The sequence below is a fragment of the Panthera tigris genome, chromosome C1, assembly GCF_018350195.1.
Source record: "Panthera tigris isolate Pti1 chromosome C1, P.tigris_Pti1_mat1.1, whole genome shotgun sequence".
Lineage (NCBI taxonomy): Eukaryota > Metazoa > Chordata > Mammalia > Carnivora > Felidae > Panthera > Panthera tigris.
This window is the reverse complement of record NC_056667.1, coordinates 204845143-204850703: the sequence shown is the minus strand read 5'-3', so window position 1 is coordinate 204850703 and position 5561 is coordinate 204845143. Positions and strand designations below refer to the sequence as shown.

At 46.2% G+C, this 5561-nt stretch overlaps 1 pseudogene; it reads right to left on the bottom strand.

Moving 5' to 3' along the window:
- Nucleotides 1-368: 368 nt before the first annotated feature.
- Nucleotides 369-1073, bottom strand: LOC102961409 (annotated as a pseudogene).
- Between the last annotated feature and the right edge of the window lie 4488 nt (nucleotides 1074-5561).

The window sequence follows — 5561 nt, the reverse complement described above, 5'->3', positions numbered from 1 at the left end:
GGCTGGCATTTCCATTTTCTGAAGTGTCTCTTTTTTTTTAATTTTTTTTAATGTTTATTTATTTTTGAGAGAGAGAGAGAGGGCATGGGCAGAGCAGGGGCAGAGAGAGAGGGAGACACAGAATCCGAAGCAGGCTTCAGGCTCTGAGCTGTCAGCCCAGAGCCTGACGTGGGGCTGGAACCTACAAACCGTGAGATCATGACCTGAGCTGAAGTTGGATGCTTAACCAACTGAGCCACCCAGGTACTCCCCCGCCTTTTTTTTTTAATCAAAGAAAATATTTTGTTCAAGCTCCCAAAACAAATTTGAGGAGTTAAGTTGGGTTTGAACTGAAGAAAAAAGCCAAGTGGAACCTGGAGAGAAAGTTTTCATTTGGGGGAAGTTGAAATCCATACATACATTCTAATCAAAGACCTGTCCCGAGTAGGGTTTTTCAAGTTTTTCAGAGTCTGCCAAGCCAAACCCTTCATGGCCTTTGCTAGTCTTGTTTGGCTTTTTCCCTTCCCTTTTTCTCGCTTGGCCTTCAGTCTTTCTCTTTGTCTCTGGTTCATTCATACGGGGTACTGCCTATGCTGGCCTAGAAGACTCTTTGTTCCTCTTAAAATCAGTTTCCATTTGCGTATCATCTTTTTCTTCTTGTGCCACTTACTAAGTTTTTCTCTTGACAATGTTGGGGTACCACCACAGTTGCTACCTCTTGAACATCTTTCATTACAGCATCACCATCAGGACGCCGGGGTGGCTCAGTCGGTTACGTGTCCAACCTTTGATTTGGGCTCAGGCCAAGATCCGAAGGTTCATGGGATCCAGCCCCGCATTGGACTGTGCACTGATACCACAGAGCCTGATTGAGTTTCCCTCTCTTCCTCTCTTTCTGTCCCTACCCTGCTTGTACACATGCTTGTGCTCTCTCTCTCTCTCTGCCTCTCTCAAAATAAATAAGTAAACATTTTAAAAAAAACACTATCCACTTAAAGAATACTTTTAAGTCTGGTGAGTTCCTTTGGGGCATTCATTTTTCTCTTTTTAGCATGCATCTTCCTTTTCCACTTACTCCATAAGCTTTTAGCCATATTTTACCTGCAAAGTGACAAACTAGGAAACTCACGGAACCCAGGTAGTCCACGCTGGCCAGAAGCTTCCACACATCTGCTTTCCAGGCAGCCCCTTCCACACTCCCCGGAGTCCCCAGCCGTTGTGCTGTACTTCGAGAGCCAAGATGCCCCGGAAATCTTAACAACGTCTTTTGAAGAGCAAAACTTTCTTCATATTGATAGATGCCAACTCATCAAAATTTTTCACAGTTTGCGCTTTTTTTTGTATCTTAAGAAATTTGGGGGGCACCTGGGTGGCCCAGTCGGTTAAGGGTCTGACTTCGGCTCAGGTCATGATCTCGTGGTCTGTGAGTTCAAGCCTCGCGATGGGCTCTGTGCTGACAGCTCAGAGCCTGGAGCCTGCTTCGGATTCTGCGTCTCCCTCTCTTTCTGCCCCTTCCCCACTTGTTCTCTGTCTCTCTCTGTCTCTCAAAAACAAATAAATGTAAAAAAAAAATTTTTTTTTTAAAGAAAAGGAAAAAAAGAAATTTTGTCTCAGGGAGCCTGGGTGGCTCAGTTGGTTAACCATCCAATTTCAGCTCAGGTCATGATCTCACAGTTGGTGAGTTTGAGCCCCATATTAAGCTCTGTGCTGACAGGGCAGAGCCTGGAATCTGGCTCAGATTCTATGTCTCTGTCTCTCTCTGCCCTTCCCCGACTCATGCTGTCTCTCAAAAAAAAAAAAAAAAAAATTATTAAATTAAAAAAAAAAAATTTTGTCTCACCCAAAGTCACAAAGATTTTCTCCTACGAATTTTATCGCTTATCTCATATACTGAAGTCTGTGATTCATGTCAAGTTAAATTTTGTATGTAGTGCAAGGTATACATCAAGACTCATTTTCTTTTTTTTTTTTCTTTTTTTTTAATGTTTATTTTTGAGACAGAGAGAGACAGAGCATGAACGGAGGAGGGTCAGAGAGAGGGGGAGACACAGAATCCGAAGCAGGCTCCGGGCTCTGAGCTGTCAGCACAGAGCCCGGCGCGGGGCTTGAACTCACGGACTGTGAGATCATGATCTGAGCTGAAGTCAGATGCTTAAGTGACTGAGCCACCCAGGTGCCCCTACACTCATTTTCTTTTTGCGTATGTTTGTTTAATTGCTCTAGCATCATCTACTGAAAAGACTGTCCTTGGCCCATTGAGTTACCTTGGAATCTTGGTCAAAAATCAATTAACCATATATGTGTAAGTCTATTTCTGAGCTCTTTGTTCTGTTCTTTTGATCTGTCTATCCTTGCATTGATGGCATGCTGTTTTGATAAATCGATTCTGAGCTGGCATTTTAAATGAGTCTAAGATATTTCGCAGCCCATACCTAGCTGAGTGTCTGTTATGAATCGAGGCTTTGGTAAAGGCTTTGCTTACCTCAACCCTGTGAGGTAAGTATCATCATAATCATTTCATGGATAAGGAAATTGAAAGTCAGTGAGGCTAAGAAAATTGCCCAAGGCCGTGCCAATGGTAGTGGTCGACTTGGGATTTGAACCCAGGTGCGCACAATTCCAGAGCTCATTCTCTTTTTCCTACCCTTTGCCTCACTCGATGAAACAAAGAGACTGAGAAAAAGTAGAAAATAGAAGATGGATATTTTTCCAAATTTTTTTGAGCCTTAATAAAACTTTCTTCTTTTTTAATGCTTCCATTTTATTTATTTATTTTGAGAGAGCGAGGGAGAGAGAGAAAGAGTGTGCACATGCGCTGGGGAGGGGCAGAAAGAGAGAATCCCAAGCAGGCCCCACGATGTCAGCACAGAGTCCAACGCAGGGCTCGGTTCCACAAACCATGAGATCATGACCTGGGCTGAAATCAAGGGTCAGACACTCAACCGACTGAGCCACCCAGGCACCCCATAAAACTCTCCTTTAAAAAGTGAATTCCTACATGGCCAGACATAAATGCAGGCGTGCAGTTACAAATTGTTTATTCTGAACTCATGCTATCAAAAACATTGGAGGCTGCACCAAACTCAATATGTTCTTGAAGTTATCAGAGAAGTAGAAATATTTTTATCCTTTCTCCGTATGGCCCGTAGTAAAACAATTTCCCTTTTGCTCATAGTCGTAACTGATTTCTGGTCTTGTTTTGATTTTTTTTTTTTTCCCCCTGACACAGTCCTGACACACAACTTTCTCCAGAGCTTTGAGTATTTTAACTTCCTGGTAACGTCATTTTTACCAAATGACCCTGGCCACACATCTCTGAAATTATGTTCGCAGCTTCTGTGACTAAACAAAGTCAGTGCTGGGATAACAGCACGGCGGCGGATCTCATCAGATGAAATGGAAGTCTGGAGTCCAGAGATCTGACCCGGCTCGGCCTCACCCGGGCTACGTGACTGGCTCAATTACATCATTTCTCTGTGTTTCAGTTCTGGCCCCTCAGGCATGTCAAGAGTAGGATAATTAATTGTCTCAGGATACTCGGAAAAGTCCCATAATCCATGAGGATAGCCATCTTCAGACTGGGCTGTGAGGAACAGAGACAACGAGATGTGAGATAACCAGGCTACAGGACTGGCAGAATATTGCAAAATGCAACTCTCAGTGTCTACCCCTGATGTTGCTTTTCCCAGAAACCTTCCAGAAAAGTGGCGTCTGGGAACTCTTGTCGTGGTCATCCCTTGTAATGCCCTGAGTCACCCTTCCTAGACACATACTTCTTAGCATCCCTAGCACTTGGGGTAAAACGGGGCTGGGTATCTTCTAGTGCTTCGCAAGACCTCCAGACCCTCCTATAGCACCAACTATGTCTCAGGGGGGATGTGGCTGGAGGCAGGACATCACCCACAAGAAATTAGGATGCAAGAACTCAGGAGTCTTGAAGTTAGAGAATGCCTGATAAAGTGGTCATTAACGTGCCCTTGTTATTTATTCCGACTCTCTTTCACCTGATACTTGTTTAGCAAATGCTTGCGTAGTGCTTGAAATGTCTCAGGAACCACCAAAAACACGTTACAAATTTCATCTTATTTAATCTTCCTAAAAATCCTTTGAGATCGGCTCTCATATCTTCCCTATTACACGGATAAGGAAACTGAGGCCCAGAGTAGTTGAAGTAGCCTGCCCAAGACCCCACAGCTAGTACATGGCAGAGCTGGCCTTGGAGCCCAGAGCTGAGATTCGGAACCCAGAGTCCTTGGGTCTAGCCGCTACACCACATGGCTGATTCTGGTTATCGAATAGCGCCATGTACGCCCTGGAACCGGAGTCAGTGAAAAGAGAGAGAGTCTAAATGTCCCCTGAAGCCTGCAGCCTGCTAGACACAGAGAACTAGGGTCCTACCAACATCTGGAAAAATCTGAAGGGTGAGAGACTGTGTCCAGCGCTGGCTGTGGAGAAAGGCTGTTGAGTAAGGAAAGCTCATGCTCCCAGAGTTTGTCAGGAGAAAGACATGGGAGTGCTTTGGATAGTCCAGACACGGGCCACAGGGGAGGGAGCTCACAGACCTGGGATGCAGGCTCGTTCCTGCCCAAGATGGCAGCCCAAGGGCTGAGGGAAGAGATTCGTTCCCCGCGTCCCAAGAAAGTGCCTGGCATGGGGGCAGAGCCCACGGTCCTACCCACCAATAGCTTTCAGTCTTCCCGAGGCCTTAGGGGATTGGCGCTCGTAGGGAGAGGGAACGACAGAAGTTTTAGCTGTAAATGAACTTGAGAAATTCCGACCATCATGTGGGAATCAATGTTTTAATTACTGAACCGAGGCTGTTTGGGCAGACTGGAAGAGACAGAAGACTTTTTGTTACCTAAGAGGGACCAGAAAGGTCGTGGGATCTGCCCCCAGACTTCCACCCTGGGGCAGAGGAAGAACGGGCCCCAGAGAATGAGTCTGAAGTAGCAGCGGCACTCATCCTAAGGGCCACCTCGTGATGACACACGGGAGATATCGGGAGATATCTATTTATCGGGAGATAACATGTGCAGAACGCTGGGCATGGTGCCTGGAACTGGCCAGCGTCCACTTATCATAAATACTAAACAGTATCAGAAAAACACAAAAAGACAATAGTTGGGGGAGCTCCACGGTATCATCTATCTGAAACTTACGTTGAAGGACTGGAAGCGATTATTCACTGTACCACTCCGGGCACCTACCGTGGACAACAGCAAGAAGGAGCTAAGTACCCCCCATGGACTTCCCTCTTCAGTTTTCACAAGAGCCCCGTGAGGGCTACTGTGAACAGACCTGTAGAAATGTGGAGAAGGGGGTCTGAGAAGGCGAGTAAGTCGTCCCGCTCCCACAGCAGGACACAGCCGACCTGTGATGGGTCGTCCTGCCTCCCACTGAAACCACGCCAGACACGTAGTCCTTCCCTGGGACACACACTGCTCAGCCGCTGCTGGTCACTTCCTCTGGCCCCAGCTAATCAAGGGGTCAGGACTGGCCTCAGGACACCATGGAGAAGGGCTTCAGTGATTCCAACTGAGCAGGGCAGAGCGGACAGTCTTTAAAAAAAAAAGTCTTGAAGC